This window comes from Notechis scutatus, chromosome 4 (assembly GCF_049901735.1).
Source record: "Notechis scutatus isolate UNSWTSFEM ecotype Mainland chromosome 4, rNotScu1.2, whole genome shotgun sequence".
Classification (NCBI taxonomy): Eukaryota; Metazoa; Chordata; class Lepidosauria; order Squamata; family Elapidae; genus Notechis; species Notechis scutatus.
Genome location: NC_142012.1, coordinates 133,940,287 through 133,967,716, shown reverse-complemented (window position 1 = coordinate 133,967,716; position 27,430 = coordinate 133,940,287). Strand labels below are relative to the sequence as shown.

General features: G+C 37.4%; 1 protein-coding gene across 5 annotated transcripts in view; it reads left to right on the top strand.

The window, feature by feature from the left end:
• SPSB4 (splA/ryanodine receptor domain and SOCS box containing 4) overlaps positions 1 to 27,430 on the top strand; it is a 189,135-nt gene that overhangs the window by 111,138 nt on the left and 50,567 nt on the right. Inside the window, exon 1 of one of the 5 annotated variants that reach the window (XM_087965011.1) lies at positions 14,743 to 15,735. The exons of 1 other annotated variant lie outside the window; for it this stretch is intronic. The gene's annotated coding sequence lies outside the window, so the exon portion shown is untranslated. Of the gene's footprint in view, positions 1 to 14,742; positions 15,736 to 18,670; positions 18,782 to 20,977; positions 21,089 to 27,430 lie in introns of those variants that run through there. 3 more of the 5 variants (XM_087965012.1, XM_087965015.1, XM_087965016.1) reach the window with 3 other exon arrangements.

The window sequence follows — 27,430 nt, the reverse complement described above, 5'->3', positions numbered from 1 at the left end:
AACACAAACCTTATTCTTTAAGAAATTGTATGCAGCTGAAATTGTGGGCATAAAATGTTATTAATTATTGTCTTCATTTGACTACTGAGTTACCAATATCATTACAACTTTTGCCCCATTTCTGGAAAGTTCTTTCCCTGCTATAATGTTCTTTCTCGTCTTAACATTTGTTTTGTAAGGAAAACCCAATTTCTTCTATGAAATGTGGTCTCATATAGTTTTATTATCTAGCTGTAATTGTTACCTGATAACTCTCATCACTAGAACATTTACAGGCAATGTAATTAATTGATTTATGTGGGATGTTAATTTGATTTAACTGTTTGAAGTAAAAGAGCCAAATATTATGTCATTTTTATATTGCTTACAGTCAGACCAAACTCATTAAATGTCTAGGAATATATTGCTTATAGAAAACAGATTGAGATTGACTCTTAAAAGTCTTCCAAGTACTGTTTATCATTTTCTATGGGAAAAGGGTTATCTGCTATCTGAAACAATTATCCTGGACCTTTAAATGTATGAGATCATATCAAAACTTGAAAAAACATACAGTTGAGAAAAGAAAAAAAAAAGATGGAATAGTCCATATTCTAGGTTCTTTAAAAGGTAGTTTTAAATCTTGGAAAAATTGCATGTCAAGACAAAAAGTTCCATTTTTGAAATGTTTAATCATGTTTTAAAATGAATATATTTACTTGCATCCTCCTCCCCACAAGCTAATGCACTTGGCATTAACTGCATTTACCATCAGTCATTCTTGAAAGGCCTAAGATCTAGAACTCTCATATACAGGTGAAACTCAAAAAATTAGAATATCGTGCAAAAGTTCGTTTATTTCAGTAATGCAACTTAAAAGGTGAACCTAATATATGAGATAGACTCATTACATGCAAAGCAAGATGGTTCAAGCCATGATTTGTCATAATTGAGATGATTATGGCTTACAGCTCATGAAAACCCCAAATCCACAATCTCAGAAAATTAGAATATTAAATGCAATCAATAAAACAAGGATTGTACATAGAACAATATCGGACCTCTGGAAAGTATAAGCATGCATATGTACTCAGTACTTGGTTTGGGCCCCTTTGCAGCAATTACTGTATGGGGCCTTCTTCTTACCATCACCACTCAATGTCAAAATTGGTGGTTCTGTTATTTGGGTACACACTTCTGGGTGAAGTTAGTTTGCCATATAGATCCACCACAATTTTGATCATGCCAGCTTAGAATTTTTCAGAGTCCATGTAAATTCAGATACTTAAAACACAACAATTGGTCTTAGGATAGGGTACTGATGTGGGAACAGGGCACATATAATTTATTTCTATATGATGTAAGATTTTTGGCATTATCTGAGAAACGCGGCTACCTAAAGTAATATTAGGGAACATATTTAAAGATGTCCAACAGATTTGTTCAATAAATGAGAAACTAAAAGCAGTTTTGTGCCATATATTAATAACTGGGATACTTTGTGGGCCTGATTTCTTTGGGAAGTTTCTTTTTAAAAAACAAAGTGAATGAATCCAACTTTTAATGCAATTGGAATGAATTACAACATTTGCTGTTAAGAAAATCAATTGGCTTATTTATTCCAAGCTCAAAGGAAGAAAAGATGACAAAGTATTTACTGTACTTTGCTTTATAGTTTAGTTCTAGCAATCCTTTGTGTGGGAGGGAAGACTAGGTTTATTGGCAGAAGACTCAAATGTTGTGATCAAAGAGAACAAACAGAAAACAAACATGTTTTGGTAAGTTGGAAAAGCTGAGATTTAATAGAGAACCTAGGAAATAATGGAATCCCTTAGAGTTATCTGAACTCTGCAGAATCTGTTACAATCCGATAAGCAGTCATCTCCTATCTGAACGTGATTTTTGGATTTTTGGCTATTGGATCTAAAGGACTAAAATTAATTGGGTGGTTGTTTAAATTTTTTTAAAATGGTATCACTCTTGGAAGAATTGAGAATGGAACTTAAAAAACAGAAAGAAGATGCACAACAAGGAAGACGTTCTTTTGGCTTCGTATTTCAATTTTTAGAAATGGAGATCCTGAACTATGAGAAACAACAAGAAATGCCTGCAGAACAAGAAGGGCGGGACAAAGAAGTAGCCATCTTCAATGACCAAATATTTTTATGTGGGGAAAAGAAAGGAAAGGGGGGAAAGAAAGTGAAAAATTTAAGATCTGAAAAAACAACCCAAAAAAGAATAGTTTGAAAAGTAATTACAACATTAGGAAGAAACAGAAGGGAGGATTACAGAAGAGAGAATCAGAATTAGAGAGAGAAAGGGGTCAAAAAGGGAAGGGAGAAGAAGAGGGGGAAGAGGGAAAGGAAAAGAAATTATAAAGGACAAAAACAGAACATAGAGAAACAGGAAAAACGTATAAGGATTAAGGGTATACGCCTATTTAGAAGACACAGAGATAATGGGTGAAAACTTAATTGAAAGGGGGATTCTGCAAGGGTACATAAAATAGATTTGTTATATTAGAAATAGAAATGAACTTTGAAAATATGAAACAAGTGTGACTAAAGTGATAGATAAAATAGTCATTGTAATGGAATGGAATGTTTAATAAATAAATAAAATAAAGAGAATGAGAGAATGAAATTGGGAAAGGAGGAGAACATTTTAATTATTATAAATGTGTTATAAAAATTTAAGTGAAGAGGAATATGAAAGAAACATGAAAAAATTATGGAAATATTATAAGTGTTCCTAGAAGTATGATACCCTATTGAAAAGAAATGTTAAAGATGTCAAAGATTATAACTAACATTAATGATAGAGCTGAATTGGAATAGAATAAGTGTTTTATTTATTATTTATATTTATTTATTTATATTTATTTATTTATATTTATTTATTTATATTTATTTATTTATATTTATATTTATATAAATATATATATATATATAAAATTCAGCTTTGTTCGGGTATTTTCCCACGTCATTGTAGTTGTGCTTTTAAAGTTGTAGCAACGTTTCGGTATGGTGTTCATCTGTGAGTCAGACTGTGAGTCAGACAAAAGTCTGACTCACAGATGAACACTATACAGAAGCCTGATGATGGCAGATGAGATTCTGCTGAAACATTACTACAACTTTAAAAGCACAACTACAATGACGTGGGAAAATACCCGAACAAAGCTGAATACCACACACACACACACACACACACACACACACACACACATACTTAGTGCGTATTTCAAGAATGTACCAAGCAGAATTCGACTGGAAGTTCTGTGTTATATTGAATGTTATAATTGTAAAGGCATAAATTGAAGTTTAAATAAGAGTTGAATGGATAAAAATTAAAAGATACAAAGGTGTCATACTCCAATTAGTAACTAAAGAGAAAAATTTTGTTTAACGAGAAAAGAAAATATGAAATTTAAACAGAACAGACAAAAGTATAAATATAATGACTAAAAAGGTATTGAAACTTAGAAAAAGATATATATATATATATATATTGAATTTAGAAAGGAATGAGATAATTAAAAGTAAGATTGAGAAAACTAAGGGAAGGGAAAAATTATTGAGAAAATGTTAAAATAGTAATAAGATATGGAATAGAACACAAAGATGAATATGAAATTGAATTTGTGTCTGTATGGAGAAGTGATAACCCAGGACCATGCTATTCTCAAAAAAATAAATTTTACTTGTATTATGTTTTGTGAAAACTCAAATAATTTTTTTATTTAAAAATATATATATAATTATGTTGGAGGCTTGTATATGCTTCAGGAATTATTTGGAGGAATTATACAAGTTGATAGAGGTGGCATGACTACAACTTCCCCTATGTAAGAGCTTAAAGAGATCCCATAATATTCCTGCTCAGACAGGTAGACATAGTAAGAGCTGTGAAGTAATATGTATTTGACCCAGGGACACCTGAGATAAATAGTTGAACCATTATAAAATTACAGAAATTTATATATAAGTTCTGGACTAATGGAAAGTTTGAGAAAGAAACTCAAAATAACTTTCCTTGACTGTTTTATGTGTATGTTGAAGTCAGAGATGACAGGTTTTCAATTTCTGTTAACTGCATTAAAGTCCATTTCAAAACTGTTAGTAACTTCTGTTTCTTGACCCTGTCTTCTGAAGAGCCTACCTTTTATGCTGAGTCAACACCCACTAGTACTTAATTTTATATGATGTGGAGACTATCTTTATGAGAGATCATATCATATGTAAACAATAGAAATGCCAACTTAGATGGATGACATGTGTGTGTGAGTAGTCCTCGTAATACTCTTGTGCCAGAGTCAACTTGCAAATCTTTGTGTCTTAAATCATCTCCTATAAAGGATCCCTATCAGATATCAGGTTACTCCAGGACATACATTGTTCCTTCTGCTTTCTCTATAAAGCAGAACTATAGGATATACAAACCTTCTTCAATCTTCTTATCTTTAATGAAAACAGATGCTGCTCTTGTGAAGCCTGTTTTTGCATTTGTGAAGGCAGATGGACTAAAGAGGTAATGTATATTCATGTTTCAGTTTTCTTCTATAGTAGCCAAAATCAAACAATAGATTACTTACCTGCAGGGGGTTTGTGCATGTGTATATATACAGTATATATGACATTAGGTGGAGAATAGCATTTGGAGGATACTTTTTAATTTGAACATTGGTTTTATAATGTGGAAAGTTGAAGGATTATTTTATAAGAGGATTTTAAAAGTTAAGTGCATATCATAAGTGAAAACAGCAATGAAATAATCAATGCCACTTATAAGTGACAATTTGAAGTTAGGATTTGTTTTTAAGAAGATTCCTAGTTTACTTGGCAGCAGCATGCCACAAAATCTTATTTGTAATATGACATGAAGTGTTTGGGCTTCCAGATTTGATTAGCTTCCTCTGCCAAAAAGCCAGATGAAGAGCATGGTCGATAGTTCTGCTTTGAAAATATAGTGGTATGGTATAGTCTATTCGTATACTCTTCAAGATGAAGTCCAAGGAATGTTTCTGAACTAGAATATGTCAGCAAAACAGAATGATATAGAATGATATAGAATAGAATAGAATAGAATAGAATAGAATAGAATAGAATAGAATAGAATAGAATAGAATTCTTTATTGGACAAGTGTGATTAGACACACAAGGAATTTGTCTTTGGTGCATATGATCTCAGTGTACATAAAGGTAAAAATACATTCTCAAGAGTCATAAGATACAACACTTAGTGATAGTAATAGGTTACTAATAAGTAATCAAATCATACTAGGAAACAAATAAAACAATATAAGTTGTAAAGATACAAGCAATACAGTTATTGTCATAAGTGGGAAGAGATAGGTACTAGGAAAGATGAGAGGAATAATAGTAATACAGTCTTAGTAAATAAGTTGACAGTTTTGTGGGAATTAGTTTATTTTTATTTTATTTATTTGTCAAGCCAGTATTAGATAACAGGTATAAGTATAAACATGGTTATGAATACATGAAATGGATATGAATAAAAAGAAACATTAGGACAGGGATGGTAGGCACATTGGTGCGCTTATGCACACCCCCTCCAGATCTCTTAGGAAAGGGGTGAGGTTAATAGTAGACACTCTAAGGTTAAAGTATATAGGGTTTGGGGAAGAAACCACAAAGTCAGTAGAGTATTCCAGACATTGACCACTCTATGCTGAAGTCATATTTCCTGCAATCAAGTTTGGTGCGGTTTACCTTGAGTTTGTATCTATTGTGTGCTCTTGTATTGTTGTGGTTGAAGCTGAAGTATTCATTGATGGGTGGGACATTGCAATAGATAATTTTATGTACTACACTCAGATCGGACCGAAGGCGGCGTAGTTCTAGGTTGTCTAGGTCTAAAATTTCAAGTCTGGTGGCATAAGGTATTCTGCTACGAGTAGAGGAGTGGAGAACTCTTCTTGTGAAATATTTCTGGAACTGTATTAATATCAGATATGTAGTGCAGGTTCCAGACCGATGAGCTGTATTCACGTATTGGTCTAGCAAATGTTTTGTATGCTCTAGTTAGTAGTGCGATATTACTGGAGAAAAAGCTTACGCAGGTTAACAACTCATAATGCCTTTTTGGCTATGTAGTTACAGTGGGCTCTAGCACTTAGATCATTAGAGATGAGTACTCCAAGGTCCTTGACATAGTGGGAGTCATCAACAAGGTCTTGACTATTCAGCTTGTATTTTATTTTCTGATTTATTTTGCCAATATGTAAGACATAGCATTTGTTTGTTGGCAACTTCAAATCTTGTTATTTAGCAGAGTGATGTCATTCGGGGAAAAACTGTCCTTGTGTCTAGTTCCCTATAGTGTTGTTTTGAGGGTAGAAGTTGAAACAATTTATGTCCAGGATGTGAGGGGTCTATAGATATTTTCACAGCCGTCTTTTTGACTCGTGTGTATACAGGTCCTCAATGGAAGGCAGGTTGGTAGCAATTGTTTTTTTCTACCGTTCTAATTATCCATTGAAGTCTGTGTCTGTCTTGTTTGGTTGCAGATTTCCAAAAGGAAGAATAAAAAGTTCTTTTAGGTGGTTCCAAGAAGAATTTAACTTTTTTATTAAGTTAAGGACTCCTGTTTCTAACCAGTTGAATTCTGTTTCCACTTTAGGCTCAAAGCCAGCTGGGTGACCTTGGGCCAGTCATTCTCTGTCCACCCTAGAAAAATAAACAATGGCAAACCACTTCTAAAATATTATCAAAAAAAATTCAGAAACTTGTTCAGATAGTCACCAGGAATTAACACTGACTCTAAAGTTGCTTTTTCCAAAAGGCAAATGAACCTTCTTATTTTCTTGGATGAGAAGTGAAATGTTTTCAAGAAAAAAAACACAAGAAAGTCTAGTTGTCTTTTGGAAAAAGCACCTTTGGGACAACCATGATCTGGATGATTGAGAATCTCCATACCTATTGAATCTAAAGCATCAAAAGGAGAGAAAAAAGAGATGTTATACAGCACTGAATCCTGTCCAAACTTTTGGACTTGTCATATTATTATTTTTATCTAAAAAGAACTGCATATAAGTATTAATTGTACATCTGAATTTGGAGAAAGATGTTACATTTAACTTTAATAGGAAAATGTATCAATTTCTGTTCACAAGTGGTCTACCGAAAATACAATTTGATAGGGACGCCTAAATTTTGTGTTTAACTTTGTATGTAACTACAGCGGAACCTCGGGTTGCAACCATAATCCATTCCAGGACTACAGTCGCAACCTGATATGGTCGTGACTGGAAGCATAACTGACTGCACATATGCATAGACAAAAATTTGCGCAGTCTGCACATGTTCAGAAGGGGATATCAGTGCAGAAAGGGAATCTGCCGAGGCCGAGTTTGTTCCCACCTGATTTTTGAATCATGACCCGATTCAAAAACGAGGTGGATTTTTTGGTTGGAACCCCAATTTGGTCATAAACAGAAGCATTTGCAACCCGAGGTTCCACTGTATTAAAGTTTTGAACAGCATTTTATGTGAAATTCTTGTATGTGCAGGGGAAAAAACTAGAGATTACAAAATGGAATTATGTGTTTTAAACACTAAGAAAGTTTTAAAGTTGGTTATGAAAAGATTGAGCAAGTTTATAGATGGGTAATCTAAAATAAATAGGTCCGCTGACATTATCCTATGAAATATTGTCTTCTTGGATTGGAAGGCTATACTTTTTTATTCCACAAATCATGTTTCAGATGTATGTTATCAGAATTCCAAAGACAAGGGTTTCATTCATGGATAGAATGGCTTACTTAGTTAGCCCACATGTATTGTTTATTTTTCACTTTTGTTCACCATCTGTCCTAGGGAGAACTGATGGCTGCCGTCTGATGACTGCCTCCCTGATGTGTATCATTGATTAGGTGCTCCTGTATTCTTTTTATGGAAAAGGATCTTCACACACAACAAAAGACAATGGGGAATCTTTGTGTTGTACACACGTTCAAATCCCTAATGTTTCTTTATATATTCATCCTGACTCGCAGTCTTTTTGTGTTCCTGGACCCCAGATGGTTGTCTGGAGCTACATAGTTTTTTGTATTCAAACTGTGTAAGAAATTATTCCCTATTTCGGGGAATTTATACTAATTGGCCACTTATAGGATTAAAAACTAGATAGGCGAATTGCCTCAGACATTTCTATTTGTTGAAATCTTGACAGAGTGACTAGGTGAAAATATTATGTCAAAGGCTTGTTAAATAAAATTCATTACATTGAATATAATTTAATACAATATTACATTAAATACCCTTAATAAAAGATATGAACAAAATATTTGAAACATGGCAATATTTCATGAAATACAGACCAGCATGCAAAACTGAACAAACTAATCAGCCATGTTGTGCTATTTCAAATATATATGAATATGGATGTGTATGTTTTCTTTGTATATTTTTAATTGGAAACACATTTGCAAGAAACAAATTTCACAAGAGCTCATGGACTCAATGAATACAAGTCAAATATCTTAAATCTTGTATCTGAGTTTCAAATATAAATGGAAGCTGTGGATTAAGTTAGAAATTCATGAAAAAAATTGTAGAAAAGAAAACCAGAGCGCATGCTCTTTCATATAATTTGATATTAACAGTTAGATTTAGTCTAGTGAACAATAAAATGTCTAGATACCACTAAATTAGAGTACAAAATGTAAGGATGAGTGCTGTTACTCTAAATTCGAGTATGCTTAATTTATATAAAAGTGCAGTGCACATTTTCAAATGAGTTATTATATTCAGCTTAATGGCAAGATTTGTATGAAGCTTTCAAATTATTATGGAGTCTTATGCGCAATTCTCGACTATTGAAAAGAGAGAAAACATTTAGTTTTTGAGCCTATTAGAAGCCTTCATTCCACCAGATATTTTTCTTGTCTTAACTTTATAGCTAATATTATTTTATAGCATTTTATAGATGTTACTGAATGCATTGACTTTAAATCAGAGGTCCTCAGCCCCTAGTCTGTGGACTGGTACTAGTCTGTGGCAAGCAAGTGAATCTTCCTCTGTGTGTGCAAAACTATCCTTCCCCACCCCAAAACTGGTCTCTGATTTCAAAAAGTTTGGGCTGCTGCTTTAAATAATCTATTTTAAAGCTATTTTGAATATTGAAATATTAAAAGTACTGTTATTACTAAACTGTATATTACAATTTAAGTTTTATACTTTACTTGAATTTTACAAAATTAAAGATTAAATAACTAAGTAAACATATAACATGACATATCATGGACAATGCCTCCATTTGGTTTTAGCTGTTATGAACCGTGAATGTTCAGAACATAAGAGTGTTTAATTGTTACTAACACAAATGTTGCTTATGTAGTGCAGAACATTATGCTTCATGAAATAAATATATTTTAATGAAGGAATAAAGGCTGCAGTATATTTCAAATGCTAATGAAAGAATTACTATATCTGGTATTTATGGACCAGCAAGCATGATGGAGAGATAATTGTTATAAAGGAAAACTTAGAAAAGGGCATTTAATAGTTATCCCATTTTCTAAACATGTGTGGTTTTATCTTGACAAAGCAATTACTACTTCAGAGATGTGTGAAATCTACATCCATATCCAATTATTCTAATGTGTTCTGTGTATGTTGAGCTATTCTTATGGATGGTTCAGGAAACAGTAATAGTGTAGTAAAAACACTTACAGGAGGTAATAATCTGATCATATTTTGTCTAAGTTTATATTGTAATATTGAATATGGATGCATACGTTTGTATATATCTGTCCATGCTTATGATGTGTAATTTGAGACTTTTATAGATAGATAGGATAGATCATAGAAAGATAGATTATAGAAATAATATTATATAACTTTAGAGAAAGAGAGAGATTAAAATATATTGTACTTGTAACTGCTATGAAAAATATTTGAAGCTACTTCTTTATATCTTTTTTCTATTTTCAACTTTTATCTTTAACTTCTTTGTTTTGTTATACTATTTATTTATTTATGTCTTTACTTTTTAGTTTACATTGGTTTTTAATCTTTCCATTTAAAAGTTTTAATACGTAGAAAAAAATTAAAAAGAAAATGTGCCTTCCGCAAAAGTCCTTTGAAAAATACCTTAATATCAAATTGGTAATTGCGTATGAAACACTTTAACTGTTTATATTATTATATTGTTCTAGTCAGGCTATCTCTATTAAAAGAAAAGAATTTAATTAAAAATATTCTACTGATCTCCTGTCAGAAAAAGTATGATTTTTTAAAAGCTATCTAATTAGAAAAAGACAGGAGAAGGAAAACTTATTTAAACATTTATGCATAGGAGTTTCTCTGTGATCTACATCAGAATACCAAAGCAAGGTGAAATAAAGATCAAAAAATTATAAATGAAATTTACATTTCTTTTAGGATGGAATAAAAATCTGAAACAGGCATCTTTACAGGCCTACCTAAAATAAAAACCAGAAGTTTAAATGTATGTAACATATCCACATTTAAACATATTTTATATCTATTTTTTCCAAAACATTGAAATTGAAATTTTCTTTTTCGTAAAATGAATGAACTTTTAAACATTCATTCAACTATATTAAAATGTGGATAATTGTGATTAAATATTTATAGCAATAGCACTTAGACTTGTATACCGCTTCACAGAGCTTTACAGCCCTCTCTAAGTGGTTTTCAGAATCAGCATATTGTCCTCAACATTCTGGGTCCTCATTTTACTGGCCTCGGAAGGATTGAAGTAAACCTTAGCTGGTGAGAATTGAACTGCCTAATTGCTGGCAGTTGGCAGTCAGCAGGATTATCCTGCAATACTGCATTCTAACCACTGCGCTACCATGGCTCTTATCTGTGCATTTTAAAAATATTTGCTTTCACTCAATACCATTTATTGTCCATTGCATTGCCAATAACAATCCTTTTCTGGATAGCAGTTCCAGAAACATCGGTCATTGTTTTAAAAGACTCAATGGTTAATACCTGCAACTTGATATAGGAAATACATAAGTCTGTAAGAGACCAAGTAGTCCCTTACAGTGAAGGTTCACTTTAAACTGGGCCTGAAATGAACAGAAAACAGTGCCAAGTTGCAAAATTGATATAACCAAGCAGCCAGTCAGCTGCAAACATTCTGATGGTTGAATTTTGTAGTACTTCAAGTTTCCAGAATGTCTTTAAGGGGTAGATCGACTTACACATTATATCAGTCTTGTCTGCAGTTGCATTATATTATATCAGTCTTGTCTGCAGTTGCAATTGGCAATAAAAAACACTCCTCACTACTAAAATCAGCAAATTCCTGTAGTCATGAATTCCGGAAATGACAGCGCTTTCCTTTTTCTCTGTACTTCTGTGCAGCAGAGGAACTGATAATAACACAGTTGAATTGCATATTAATCACTATTGTATATAGTTTATTACTTTCTAGCATCACAAATGTACCTCTGAAACTCAGCTCTCCAAATATTAATGCTTTATTCAGCGGTCTCAAAGATGCAACTAAGATTTTGCAGACAAAAATTAAAATAGGAAATCTGCCTCATAAAATGAGCACATATAGTACCGGTATATAAATCTATGTTGTGAGGTTATTCTGTGCTTCTTCCTGCACTTTTGTGTAGACATTCTCAAAAAAGGCTTGAAATGTCTGGCACCTGATATATAATAACATAATGACATTTTTTGGCCAGGAAATGCTGTTTCCTACCTCACTAAGTTCATTTCTTACAATCACATAAGAACAAGGCTGGAAAACATTATGGGGAAAAGCAAGTTTAAGAAATTGAAATTATGAAGTTGAGATCCTATTTTAAAGGTAATTATGCAAGCATATTAATATACTACATGTGCTGAAGTATAACAAGTTCTTTCTGAAAGTATAAACCATCATACATTATGAAGTAACAGAGAACAGATGACAGTTGTTTTTAACATGTTGAGAATATATTTCAATGAATGTTTTTGCCATTTTTTGTAGATAATGATGTGCTATTTTGAGACTCAGATGAGGGATTCTCAATATTTACTTTTTTAAATTAGCAGGCCTTAATATAGGAACTAAATAGTGTTTCCAAATAAAATGTACTTGAAAAAAAGCCACATTTATAAGCATCTGTTAATATCTACTAATAATGTACTGATATGATACCAAATCTTTCTCACCTCTAGCTAAGGAAATTATCTAGCTTGGGCGAAGATTTCACCTCTGTAGCCTGAGGAAGGGATGAAACTACTTTTGCACTTACTTTCTCCCTTATAGCAAGAGGGAGTATTGCAATAGCTCCTGCACTCATATACAAAGAAAACCAAGAAAAGTAAAAGGCAGGTAGGTATGAATAGGAAGATTGCAAATTAAAATTATAGTGAGCACTCATCAACATATAAGAGTGCCATTGATAAGAAAAGCAAAGTCAATCAACCATCTGTTCCATCCAAGGCAGGAAGCATCCACAACCACTACTATAAAAACACTCATGGAAACTTTCCATTTTATCAGCAACTATATACATTAGAAAGGTGACACAGATCCTGAGGCCTCAGTGAACCGAATCATGATAAAATCTGTATGGTCAGATGCTAGCAATGCGCTGTAACAATAAAAAATGCTACAACTGCTGGACTTAAAGGTCCAGCTTTAACAGCTTAAGGACATAAAGGTCCAGAAAATTTCCTTAAGGTGCAGGTCTGGTCTATGCCTGGTTGGGACACTGACTGAGATTACTAAGAACACTACCTTGAGTGAGGCAGTGGTTTTCACTACTGGTGCCACAGTGCTTAGAATGCAGTATTGCAGGCTGCCTGCTCATAGCCAGGGGTTCAATCCTAACCAGCTCAAAGTTGATTCAGCATTCCATCCTTTGGAAGTAGGTAAAATGAGATTGTTGAGGGCAATATACTAACTGTATAAGCTGCTCACAGACTGCAGTAAAGCACTATGGGGAGGTGCATATAATTCTAAGTCCTATTGCTATTGCTTGAATCTAGAAGAAATATTGGATACAAGAAAAGTAAATTGTTGCTTTTGGTTTGTTTATATTTTCAGATTAAAGAGTCTGTTGGTTTGTCATAGAATCTACTTAAAACTTATTCTACCTTTTAAGAAAATAACATTTTAGTAACATTTTGTAGTTTAAAAAGAGTACCACAGGTGGATTCTTCCTGTTTTTTCAGCATAGTAGATAATTAGATTGGCCTCCATCAAAAAAACCTATGCAAGATGTATGTGAAATGCACACTGAATCATGCTATATCTTTCCATTAGGAGTTCTTTTAAACTGTGATATTTTCCCAGTTATGTTACAAGTAGATAACAGATAATCAAAGTTGGAAGGGACCTTAAAGGTCATGTAGTCCAACCCTCTGCCCAAGTGGGAGACCCTACACCATTTCTGACAAATGGCAGTCCAATCTCTTCTTGAAAGTCTCAAGTGATGGCGCTCCCACAACTTCCGAGGGCAAGCTGTTCCAGATAAAGAGCATTTTCCTACTCATACATACGAGTGGTTACCCCAAATATTCTGGGGCATTAAATAAAAAGCTTCCTTGGTTTTGGAAATTTTTAATATACCTCTTACAACCGCTGACCTCCTTGAAAAATAAAATAAGGATGAAAGTCCATTTAACTATTGTGGCTTCTCATATATTTTAAAGCATCCAAGTTTCTTTTAAACAGTTCTTAAGAATTTTTCAAAGGATTGACTTTGAAGCTTCCTTTTATACCTGCTGCAGTTTTTAAATTCACTTGAGGAGAAACATTACCAAAGACTGACACAGAAATAAAAATATCTTCAAAAGTAATGGAAGTGAGAGGGTTGGAAGAGTTAATTCAAAATGGATGAAAGGCCTTTTAGAAAACTCTAATATTGACTATTTCAGATCTAAAAATGTTAATAGTGATAGAATAGACTTACAGCTTCTCAATACTAAAATAGAACTGTCAATTCATGAACCATCCAAAAACATTTAAATAAAATAAGACTTTGTTTTAAAAATATTTTCTGATGGATCAATAGATGGATATTATATATTAATATTTAAAATCATTTCAAGAATCAGTTGATCAATTGCGGTAAATCAAAAGGCTGAAACAACCCAATTATTTGGAAAAGTTACAGTAGCAGCAACTTTGATACCACCACTTTTTTTAAAAATAAAGAAAGTAAGAGTTATCAGTGGTTTTAAATCATGATTGCATTATAGCAAGGTGTAGGCCACTTCAAACTGGAGGGCATAAATCCTAGACTGATAAAGATTTTAGCTGTTAAGTATTCTTAACAAGGAAGGTGTTTGTTCGGTTAAAAAAAGTTATATTTTAGTTGGAATGGTGCATACACTGATAAAATGTGGGAACTTAAAGAGAACTATTACTTCACAGAAAGACATTTAAACTGCCAAAACACAAATAGTCTTCAAATGTAAGCAAATTTATTGGTTGAACTCTCATTTTCTGCAGTTGCTTTTTTTAAAAACAAAAACAAAGGAGGGTGGTATGGTAGCATTTGTTGGAACAAAGCTATCCACATAACAATTGATTCAAAACCAAAAAACCAGGATGCTTGAATAGGACGATTCCAAAAAAGAGGTAGCATCTTATGGAAGCCAAAACAGCGCATACTTTTTTATTCTAGGAAATTCGAGAAATTCTCAAAATCACAGACATCAAGGAACTTCTTTCTTGATTGTGAGACACCATTTATTCACAAGGGGTTAAATATTGCAGCTCCCTCCTGTGTAAAGTCTGGCAAAGAAGTGTGTACACAGACAGGAAATGCAATCTGGGCCACCGTGAGGCCAGTTCTCCTGCCCTTCTGCAGTCTCCCGAGGGACTCTCACTTCGTGTTTGGGTGGGCATTCGCGCACGCTCCCTCGTTCTCTTGCGGGCGGGCTCTCCCCCCACCTTCCCTTAGTGTGTAGGCTAAGTGGCGATGCGAGGAATGGAGTGGGGAGGGGGGAGAAGGGGCGTCACCATCTGTTGTTAATTCTCCGGTCATTGGATTAGTAGCCCTCGGTGATGAGATCAGCAAGATCAGCTTTCAGGATGGGGTGCTGGACTGGCTTTAGCTGCAGGCTCTTCCCATCTGGGCTGTCTGTGTCATAAAAGGGGAGAGCAAGAGAGGGGCGGGGGAGAGGCTGGGCAGAGAGAGAGAGAGAGAGAGAGAGAGAGAGAGAGAGAGAGAAAAGAAAGCCGAGGCATAAAAGCTGGAGGAATCTTTGAAGAAACAACGGCGAGGCAGCCGGGGCGGCAAAGGGCAGGCTGCCCAGAGGCCACTTTTCCTTCTGCCGAGAGTTTACAGCGGGGAGTTTCCTGTCGGTGCGGCTCGCCTCGATTGTCTGCTGCAAACGTGTGGACCACGCGAAGTCCAGAAACCGGCGCCGGGCCGGGAGTGGAGGGAAGCGGGCGGGCTATTTCTGCCGAGTTTTGGTGCCAGCTCCCTCACTTCCCATCACCCCACCGTGGTGTGGTTCCTCCCGGGCATTGAGCTTCAACTTTTCGGAGTTTTTGTCTCCGGAGCGGGAATAGCGTATCAAAGGCAACAGTTGGGGTAAGCAATAACGGGGTGTGGACGTTTTTTCACTGTTGAAGGGAAATTCAACAGGGAAAGTCTTGTAAACGTTGCTGACTCTGCTGCTGACTCTGTTTTCGAGTGGCTTGCCTTTCTCTCTGGATTTTTATGTATACGTTAAAAAAGAACGAGGTGCTATAAATCCAAGAGACGCGGGATTGACGGCGAGATGCTTCATTGTTTGTATGGTAAGTGTCTGGAAAAAGTGACGGCTAATCGGGAATGGTTTACTCAGCTGGACGTTAACATTTCATTGTGTCTCAAAAAAAAAAAAAAATAACGTTGAAGCAAAACAATGCTTAGCTTGGTGATTAAACAGCTGTTGCTAAAAATGAAACTATGTATAGAACTTCACCGGTTCTTTGTAGATGCAGATTTAAAGTCTGGCTAAGCTTGGCTTGTTTGTATGAGGAATAAGTGGCTGATTATCGGAGAACAAATGAGCATGCGGTAGGTTACATGCAGTGTCTGAAACCATTTTGCCAGGATGTTATAAATGGAACGGAGATGAGTTTAATTTACCAGGCTGACTTGTTCTAAGAGATGCAAGAATAATTTCCTGTGATCAAAGCTTCCTTAATGAAACACTGTGACAGTAGTGGTCTGCATGTGCTGAGCCTTGTGAAAAGTAATGTATAGTCTACAATAAGCATCACATGTTTGTGCTAAAGATGCTTCCCAGAACTGCTGATTTCTTCCCAATACTCCTGCAAAGGTACTGAATTTTTAAGTTCAAATAACTCTTTATTTAAAAAAAAAAGGGGGGGGGATGAATTTTATATGCACCAAAAGTTATGTGACCAAAGGTTATCAATTATTGCTTTAATCATAGCTTTGCTTAAAGTGATTAGGCTAATTAACTTTGTCCTTTCCCAGTCTCTCCTTTCAACAGTACTCCTTGTCCTGTCCAGGGTGATAGAAACTATTCCATTGTGAAATCATTCATTCAAGGAATGTGTTTGTAGAGTTGGGAAGAGGCAACAATGTCTTTCAGCTTCTGGCCGTTTAACCTTTGTTTGGTGAAGATATCTTGTTGCATTGTGGATGCTGAATGGCCCTGTCTCTATTGAGATTTTTATTTAATTTACAAATAGAGGAATGGAATTGTGTATTAGGGACAAGTATATATAGGTGCCAGCATCTATAACTGTAGAGGTAGTCTGGATGAAGAGAGCTTCCTATGATCTCAAATTCAAGAATGGAAGCCATTCTTCTATTTGTGTCTTGTTATTTGACCCAGCACAACCCCTCTGCTCAATTTCATCACTTGCACTTAGGAGAAAAGTAATACTTTCCTTTCTGGCAAGGGCACTGGAGCTTAATTTATTAATGCATCAGAGACACTCTGACTTTCTCAAGACACTGCTGAGGAACAGAGTATGCACTGGAAGCTGTGAAATGAAACACCACATTTCTAAAGTAACTCTTTGTGGGAAACCATAGATTAGACTGAGAGTCCACTATTTAAGGCAGCAGTCCTATTGAATCTCATTATTTTGTCATTTTAACAAGCAATGACCCTACCAGGAATTATTTCTATAGAATGGTAAAGAAAGGATATCTTTTATATATTGTGTATATGCCTAGTTTGTAAATAACTCGCAACCTTGAAAGGAGTGCCCTTCCCTATGTCACATAGGTGTATAACTCAGCCAGTAAGAACAGAGGCTTGAAGTAACTGCAGTGCAGTTAAACTGTGTTAGCCATTTCAGTTCCAGTAAAACCAATGGGACCCATAAGTTATTAGCCATGGTACTTTAAAAAAAAAAACTGACATAGATGAGATCCCCCTTAGCTGATTAACCACTAATCATGGTTAATGGTTAGATTGGGGCAGGGATATTTTAGACTTCCAAGGAAAACTTTTTGTTGCAGATCCTTGTTAGCTTCCAAAATAAATAGCCTCGTGTCTCACAATGCCTACTGAGTGAAAACTGTCTCCTGCTGCTTTGTGGCAATACTCATTAAGTCTCCAGACTTCTTGTGGTAGAGTAAGCTTAGCATAATGGATTTTCCATGTACCAAGAGCAGACAACTATTCCTGTCTCCCTTCCTCCCTAGATGCTGTTTGTCCCAGTTCTGTGTGTAGGTCACTGTTTAACTCTCTTTGAAGTGAAATATTTGTCATGCTCAGTCTTTCGTCTCCTTTTTACTGGTGTTCCATCTGCTGGATGTTGATGTCTTGAGGAACAGGAATTTATTTTCCTGTTCATTCAGCATTTCTGTTTCCATGTTCATTTCTCGCAAATAAGTTATTGCATATTTATTCCACTTACATCCCTGACTGAATGGTTACAATTGGTGGACAAAATAGGGTTGTCACAGTCCAAAACTGAGAATTATCTTTGTTATTCCTGGGAATATTCCATCCCCCACCGACTCACTTTTATTTTTTTATGGGACAGCATACAGAATACATTGCAAGATTGAATCTACTAGTAAACACTGAAATTAAAAGGTGAATTTTTCTCATATTTCTTTTGGAAACACAGTTATATTGTGGGTTTGAATTTTCTTTCTGAGAGCCTTTTTAACATGGATTTTTGAACATATTTAATGAGGTCAGGATCTAGTACATTGTTCAATAGAATTTATGTTTTTCAATAGCTTTGTTTACTTTTCCTCTTCTTTCTTTGAAAGTGCTAATTCTAGCTAGCAGTGCTGTTCTTCATACATCCTTTATTAACAGCCTTTTTCCAAGACATCAATATCATTTTAATAAAAATGCTTTTAAACTATAATATCTTCAAGATTCAGTTCTTACCTTCTGACTATACTTATGTACTTGATAGAAATTGAATAATTGCTAGAGTTTCATCAATTTTCAAATGTTAATGGAATGTGTAAATCCCAAGCCTTAGGCTAATATAATATAGGAACAGCAGTTTGTAGTTCTGAAAAGTCAGCCTTGGTTCAGATCATTTTGGAGAAAGCCTACTTTGGGAGTTAACAGCCATGCTGACCTCATAGTACATAATTAATTAAGGTTGAAGATGGCTTTAAAAGCATATTATATTGCATGTATACATATTTCTTTCACATTTGGTTCATGTAGGATGAGCACTTTCATTCATCAATATGAATCTTTACAATACATCTGAACATTATTTTCTGTCTGTTTCATAGACCTCCCTGTTCTAATGAGTGTTCCATCTTACACTGCTTCTTGTCCTCTAGCTGAATCATCTACATCTGCTGCTTTTCTTGGTGTTGGTTTACTAAGATTATTCCAAGGTAAACAGTCTGTTCCCAGAATATGTGGCCAGCACTTCCCTGTTGTTTCATGTTTTTGTATTTTTGTGCACTTTTAAAGTCATTCTCATCTGTAAAATCAAAACTGTCTTTCAAATTGTGGTGTGGTATTTATCAGTCTACCTGGGGAAAATATTTATCTCTGCCCTAGGGAGAAAATAGATACAAACCAAAGGATAGCAATGAAAAGATACAATAATTTTCCATTCTTGTTCTAATCTTGATCAGGGAGAAAGGAAGAATGTATGTTCATAAGCTAGAAATTTTAGCATAAAACCGAAAACATAAACCAAACACTAATTATGTATGAGTTTCTATGTATGAGGTGCAAGTGCACAATAATGTCATCATGGTTTCAACTAGACTGTGCTTTGTACATATGAGATGAAATTACAATTACAGTTGGCCATTATCTTTATCTGTGCAATCCTTTGTTAATGGGTTCCAAATGTAGAGTAAAATTCCAATTGCAGATAGAAAAAAACGTATCCCACATGGAGGCATGATCATCATTACAATTCTTACTACAAGATTCTGCTACATGGTAAATCACCATTTCCCAGATCTTCTGTTGTCCAGATATGTTGGACAAATTGTTCATACAGCAGTGCCAGTATCCTTCTGGATAGAGGACTATGCGGCTTGAAGATCAGGTGTTAGAAAAGTTCCTTGCTGGGAAAGACTATGATAAATTGTAGTTTCAAGTTTATATTGTTGCATGTTCAGGCTCTCTAATTTACGTATTTTAGTTCAAGTTAGACAAAAAGTCAATTTCTCCCTAATATTGAAATCCACATAAAATAAACGAGTTTAAACTACTCAAAAGTTAATGACAAATGCAAAATGTATTGAGCATGCTGCAAGTCCAAGTCAATTTACATGTTAAGTCAAAAGTTTTAGCTTTATGCAACATTTGTTAATTTGCAACTTAAGTTTCTAGTGTGGGGGTTGAAACAAATGTACAAACCTAATCAGTGTCTTTTAATAGTTAACCTTTCCCAATATGATGGTATCCAGGTATGATGGACTACACTCCCATCATCCTCAGCATGGAAATATTAAGCCATGATTTTCTTAAATATATTTCATGAACAATTTATACATTTGGTTAAATTGAGCATTAGTTATTCTGTCCACTTATTGGTATTAACTTTTCTGGAAAAATATCTTTATTTTAAATAAACAAAACAATAACAGAAACCCCAAAATAATAGACTGAGCTTTATGACATTAAACATGTTATACATACATATAAGTGTGTGCATATGTATCCAAGAATAGTCACTTTGCAGGAAGATGGGTGGCAACCAAATTTATTAAATTTTAAAAAAAACACCAACCAAAATATGAGATCTTGGCATGGTGTGTGAATTCAGTCTTTGAAGTTTATAGACTACAGTTGATGACTTTGTGTGGTCTATGGATTAATTTAATAATGGCTTATTCAGGTTATCATGGTTTAGTGCTAATCATGAACCCATTTGCATTATAACTGAATTGTTTTGCCTGATTCAGGGAATGATCTGTTGTTAATAAGTAACAACAGAATCATGGAGTTTGAAGAGATCTTCAACATCATCTAATAATCCAATTTTCTACTCCTTTCAGGATCCACTAGATGCAGGGGTGGGATTCAAATTTATTAACTGGTTCTGTGGGCGTGGCCTAATTTGTTGGTGTGGCTTGGTGGTCACGTGACTGGCTGGGCAAGGCTTGTACGTAAATATTGTAAATATTTATGTAAATATTGAATTTTGTATATAAAACAACTTTAACCCAAAATCAGGCAAAGCAGGCAGGCAGATTGAGTTAGTCACAGAATCACAGATTCACTCAGAGATCTATCTTTCTGAAATCTATTGCCTGAGTCTGTAATATAAAATTTGCTTGCAAGCAAACTCATAAAATTTGCTAGCAAGAAAACTCACCAAATTAACTCACAACACACCATGTATGTAAATAATGATTTTTTTAATATAAAAAAGAGCAAATTTTACCCAAGAGCAGGCAAAGCAGGCAGGTAGATTGAGTTGCTCACAGAACCACAGATTCATTCAGAGATCTACCATTCTGCAATCTATTGCTTGAGTCTGCACTGAAAAATAGAAGCGTCAGTCCTAAGGAAGATTCAGCTCTGCTTTTAGATTAGCTAGAAAGCAAGAAATCCAACAATTTCCTGCTTTCTAGCTAATCTAAATCTCCTGGCAGAGCAGGACAGCTGATGGCAGGGGGGGGGGGGGAAAGGAAAAATAGAAACTTAGCAGGCAAGTTGGATGGTGCGTATGCCAGGTAAGGAGTGTGAGGGAGGAGAGAGGCCAGCCAGTGGAGTGATTTGCCGGTTCTCTGAACTGTGCAGAATCGTAACAACTGGTTCTAAAGAACAAGACTGACCAGGTACAATCCCACCCCTGAATAGATGCCTACTTAGCCCCTCTCTGAAGGCCTCAGCAAAGTAGAATTCATCACTTCATGTGATCTGTTCTCTGGTTCTTTGCCAAATAGCTCTTAATGTCAAAAAGTCCTCCTATATCCTTATTGTTCTAATGTGTTAATTCTTTTTTCTGTGATAATAGACTTCCTCCTTGTTCTTATTAATGCAGTAGTTACTGACTAGATAGTGAGTTTTTTATTCCATAAACCAGATGGAATTTAGTACAGAATATAATGCCTATTTTGAGAAATCTAGTCAGGCACCTGAATAATTAAGAATTGAGAGCAGTATGAAGCCCAGAGACCTCAGTGCTGTAAAAGAACTGACATCAGAACTGGATCAGTTGCCAGCTCAATGAATTCTAGAACATTGCCTGGAACAAAATCAAGAAATGACACTGCACTTAAAGTACATCTTCCTTTTATAACCAATCCAAATCTTAGATTCAGTTATTGGAGTTAATCAGTAATCTAATTAATTTAATTTAATCTAATTATTTTAGTTAATCTAATAGCTGCTTATTTCTAAATTATTTCTACCTTTATCACAAGCTGATCTTTAGCAGCCAAAATGAAAAGCCGCTTCTAACTTAGAAAGCTTGAATCAATCTAGTTTGGTACTAATGTTTTTTGGACCAGTCTGTCAGAAAGCAGATTGCAACTTAATATTTATTCAGAAGCTTGGAATCCATTCTTGCTGTCCTTTCTCACAAAGTAAAACAAAGCACCTATTTAATGAGGGTACTTCCATATCTTTTGGAAATTGCACTAAGCAACACATCCATGTTTTGCAAAACTTTATGCAATAGGAGAGTCTTCATTGTGTTAAACCTTGGCAGTTAAATCTTGTACTTTCCTCTTCAGAATTAGGACATGTTAAATTTAGGGGGTTTACTTCAGAGGTGGTATTCAGCAGGTTCTGGACAATTGATAGCGGAAATTTTAAGTAGTTCAGAGAACCAGCAAATATCACCTCTGACTTGAGATTTTACAGTATCCTTCCCCTGCCATGCCCACCAAGCCACGCCCACAGAACCGGTAGTAAAAAAATTTGAATCCCATCACTAGTTACTACCAGATATGTAAGATTGCAGATTTTGATAGATTGTGTTTGTTGCACAATTTTAACAGAAAGCAGAGAATAGGATCACTTTGGGGCACATACTAAATAGTTGTAGAGTTCATAAAGGCCAGTAACATTTGATTGTTAATACACAGGTTGAAATTCATCTCATTGTAATTTGTTTTTACTTTCTCAAGTGTTTCTTACAGCATTTGGCTAAAAGGTTATAACTTCTAATAGAAATCTGTAGCATGGTCAGGTATTTAAATGTTCCAGATCATCAAGTGATATCTATCTCTATCTCTTTCATGATGAAATAAAACCATTATGTATGAAATTGAAAGTTTGATGGATATCATTTCTGCACATTTTATTCTTAAATTACAGAAGCATTTCATATAGCTATCAAGAAAAATTGTAGGGCTATGTATGAGGACCACAAAAAAACTTGTGAGATAATGACAACAAAAAGATGCAGAAATATATCACTTTTTGCTGCTATCTAGTGATCATTCAGACTTTTGCAGCCCAGATATACGGTAGATACAGAATTTTTTTTTTCCTGGAATCTATTTTAAAGTGTTCATTTTTTAAAAATGTGCATAGAATGAAAATGTTAGAATGGGTGTTGGCTGTCATCTAAGCCAGAGTTCCGCAGCCTTTCTGGCTTTGTGGACTGGCAGGGGGAGAGGGAATGGTTTAGTGTGAGCAGCAGGCAAGTGTACATGCACACATGCAGCTCCATTTGTGCAAGCAGTAGACATGTGCACCCACCTCTCATTCAAATGCAACTGCATGCATGCTTGCCCACCGCTCATGCAAGTGGAATTGCATGCGTGCTCACCTTACCACTTCTGTGGCCTGATTCCAAATGGACCACAGCCCAGTACTGGGTCGTGGCCTGGTGTTGGTTATCCTGATCTAGGCACAACCTCTGCCCAACCTAGAAATCAAATAATTACACATCCCTGCAGAAGGCCACGTCCTTCTTCACTAGGTCCTCCCTCAGATGGCTCCGTCACCTGAGGGACACCATACCAAATTCTAATGTCAGGGTGCATCAAGACATCGCCAAACTAATTGCAGCCACAGAGTTTTCTGTGGATGTTACATACAATTCGGTCAAATGTTCAACTCAAGCCATGGCATTGCAGGTTACTGCCCGTCGCTTGTTATGGCTAAGACATTGGCAAGCTGATACCAAACACAAATGAAAACTGGCCTCTTCCCCAATTTAGGGGGATAAATTGTTTGGCGCTGCTCTAGATCTGCTGCTGATTGTGACCAGAAGCAAAAAGAAGATTCTCCCCTCCCTCCTTCATTGCTCAGACAACAGAACCTATCAGCCCTTTCGGAGAGACTCCTTTCATCCCTATTATCAAGGTCCATTCTCACCTAGATTCCAGAGAGTCCCAGGATATAGGGGTGCCCCACAGCTGGATATATCAGAATTCGCTGACAGAACTCGCAGGGGAGCACAAGGGAGGAGATCCTTTAGGGAAACAGGGAGCCGGGGTTTCCAATGCCCAAGATAACTCCAGGGATTTTACTCCTATTGGAGGACAGTTAAGACTCTGCAGACTGTTGGGATTCCTCTACGTTGGATTCCTAGGTCCATGACACCATCAGATTTGGCCTAGCTCTGGAGTTCCGCTCCACTTCCCTGGACTTTTTCATGAAATGCTCTCTCTCCAGGGATCCTGTTAAAAGGAACTTGATGGAGACAGCGATCAAGCGTTTATTGGAAATCAAAGCCATCCAACCACTAGCCCGAGATCAACAAGGGCATGGGTTCTACTCACTACTTTTCATAGTCCCTAAGAGTTCGGGGGGATGGAGGGCAATCCTAGATTTTAAAAGACTCAACCGTGCTCTAGTCTATCGCAAATTTAAAATGTTGCAAACCATTCTGCTCAGCATAAGGAAAGGTGATTTTTTTAACTTCCATCAACTTAACAGAGGCCTACTTACACATTCCAATTAGACCTTCTCACACCAAATTTCTCAGATTCTGTTACAGCAACCAACATTTTGAATATGTCGCCCTGTCCTTTGGGTTGTCTTCTGACCCACGAACTTTTACAAAGGTTCTGGCAGCATTAGCTGCCCACCTTAGGGGCACTCCTGTCAGACTACAATGCTATCTGGATGAGATTTTGACCTTATCTTCCTCATCCAAGCAGGCAGAATGGGATACTCAAATTACATTGCAAACTCTTCAGCAACATGTTTTTTCCATCAATTGGGCAAAGAGTCAGTCAACTCAATTATCTCACTTAGGCTCAGTAATAGACATGATTGAAGGAAAAGTGTTTCTATCCCCAGAGAGACAGGAGAGCATTAGAATTTTAGCTCAGAATATCAGAACCCTAAGACGGGTACCTCTAGCTGATTTATCAAAATTACTTGGGAAAATGATCTCCTGTATTTCTATTATTCCTTGGGTCCGGTTCCACGCTAGATTGCTCCAATGGTACCTACTTCTGTACGAAAAATCTGGAGGATGGTATGTTGCAACATGGCTTTCCCCATCTCCTTTCATTAGGCATTAAAAAATTGATGTCTTTGCTTTTTCTCAGGCCTCCTTTGGAAGGAGGGTGTTACAAAGAGTCCACTCTGACAGTGGGGGAACTCCAGCCCAGACGGAGACCCTCCTGTAGGACAAGCCAAGCTTTGGTATGTCCCACTCTCTGGATGCTCAGAGCAGCTCAATGGAGAAAGTGCGTTGGTACTTATCTGATACGCCCGTTCTCGGTGAGCTGTGACGAGCATCCAGCCCCACCCAATATCCGTCTGGTGGGATCCTGTTCCGGCCAATGACTAATCTGGAAATATGATGATGATGATGATGATGATCATCATCATCATCATCATCATCATAATCATAACAACCCACAAACAAGCAATAGAGTCAAGAGGGCAGGGGTTGCATCACCTCGTCTTTGCCAAAACTGGGGGATACTAGGGAGGAGCCAGGGAGGAGCAAGAGTGTCCTAACAATTAAGCTCAGCCTATCTGAGCAGAGACTAAGCACCTCTTTGGATGCTCGTCGCAGCTCACCGAGAATGGGCATATCAGGTAAGTACCAATGTCCTATCTCTTAATAGAGTCATTTAGGGGAGATGGATGTTATTCAAAACATAATGAATAACTATATAAAAATAAATAGAAGCATCAAAAAATCAAGTAGTTTTATCAGAATGACTCTTGCAATACAAGCATTGTCTTTTATGTATGTGCAACATCATGACAGGCTATAAAGTTACCGTATTTGCCGGCGTATAAGACGACTGGGCGTATAAGACGACCCCCAACATTTCCACTCAAAATATAGAGTTTGTTATATACTCGCCGTATAAGACTACCCCTCTTCCGCACACCTTCCACTTTTGCACTTTTTTTTTTCGAGGCACTTTTGTGCACCGTGGAAACGAATCCCGTGAAGCTGAAAGGAGCAGCCAGCCTTCAGGCCGATGTAGGCGGGCCTCCTTCTCCCAGCTCCCAAGGAAACGAGGCGCTCAGCGGCCTCCGCCGCACCGCCCGGGCTCCGCTCAGGTATCCGGCTGGGGCTGTCAGGAGTTGTTACGCTGGCGTGGCTCACATCGCGCGCTCCAGTCCCGTGTTGCCTTGGGAAGGGAAAGGCAAAAAGGAAGAGCCGCGGCGGTGCTTGCAACGGCAGCAGCGGCTCCTGGTTTTGCCTTTCCTTCCCAAGGCAACACGGGACTGGAGCGCGCGGAGCCACGCCAGCGGTAACAACTCCTGACAGCCCCAGCCCGATACCTGAGCGGAGGCCGGGCGGTGCGAAGCGGAGGCTGGGCAGAGGCCGGGCGGTGCGAGCGGAAGCTGGGCGGTGCGGGTGGAGGCCGGGCGGTGCGAGCGGAGGCCGGGCGGTGCGAGCGGAGGCCGGGCAGTGGGGGCGGAGGCCGGGCGGTGCGAGCGGAGGCCGGGCGGTGCGAGCGGAGGCCGGGCGGTGCGAGCGGAGGCCGGGCGGTGCGGGCGGAGGCCGGGCGGTGCGGGCGGAGGCCGGGCGGTGCGGGCGGAGGCCGGGCGGAGGCCGGCCGGGTGCGAGCGGAGGCCGGCCGGTGCGAGCGGAGGCCGGGCGGAGGCCAGGCGGTCCGGGCGGAGGCCGGGCGGTGGCGAGCGGAGGCCGGGCGGTGCGAGCGGAGGCCGGGCGGAGGCCGAGCGGTGCGAGCGGAGGCCGGGCGGTGCGAGCGGAGGCTGGGCAGTGCGAGCGGAGGCCGCTGAGCGCCTCGTGTCCTTGGGAGCTGGGAGAAGAAGGCCCGCCTACATCGGCCTGAAGGCTGGCTGCTCCTTTCGCTTCACGGGATTCGCTTTCCACCGTGCGCAAAGTGCCTCGCCGGGCAGCGCCGCAGTGCTTCCCAATTACTATTTGCCAGCGTATAAGACGACCCGGCGTATAAGACGACCCCCACTTGGAGGCATGTTTTACAGGGCAAAAAGTCATCTTATACGCTGGCAAATACGGTAAGCCAAGTTTGCAACACAATGAGCAACAGCTGGTCCTGCTTTATTTCTCTCCTGCAGGTAGCGGAAACCCCTTTTGAACACATAAACAAGTCACAGCTCCCATCATGATGCTGTGTTTTACCATCTTGCTTGTTTTGTCTTTTGATTAGAGGCTTGCAACCACCTCCAAAATTACCTGAACCAGAATTCCCCAATTTCCTATTCTCCAGTACTCTTGGTCGTCATGGATTTTATTTCTGCTTCATTAAAAGGAAGGTTATGCAGAATATGACATTAAATTCCATACTAGTTGTTTTGATAGGTACTTCTTTCCAGATTCAGAATTTTATGTTCTATATATAACAAGTAATTGGAAAGTTATAGCCAGAAAAGGATACTGCCTGAATATATTAGCCTGTCCTTTGGGTTGTCTTCTGACCCACGAACTTTTACAAAGGTTCTGGCAGCATTAGCTGCCCACCTTAGGGGCACTCCTGTCAGACTACAATGCTATCTGGATGAGATTTTGACCTTATCTTCCTCATCCAAGCAGGCAGAATGGGATACTCAAATTACATTGCAAACTCTTCAGCAACATGTTTTTTCCATCAATTGGGCAAAGAGTCAGTCAACTCAATTATCTCACTTAGGCTCAGTAATAGACATGATTG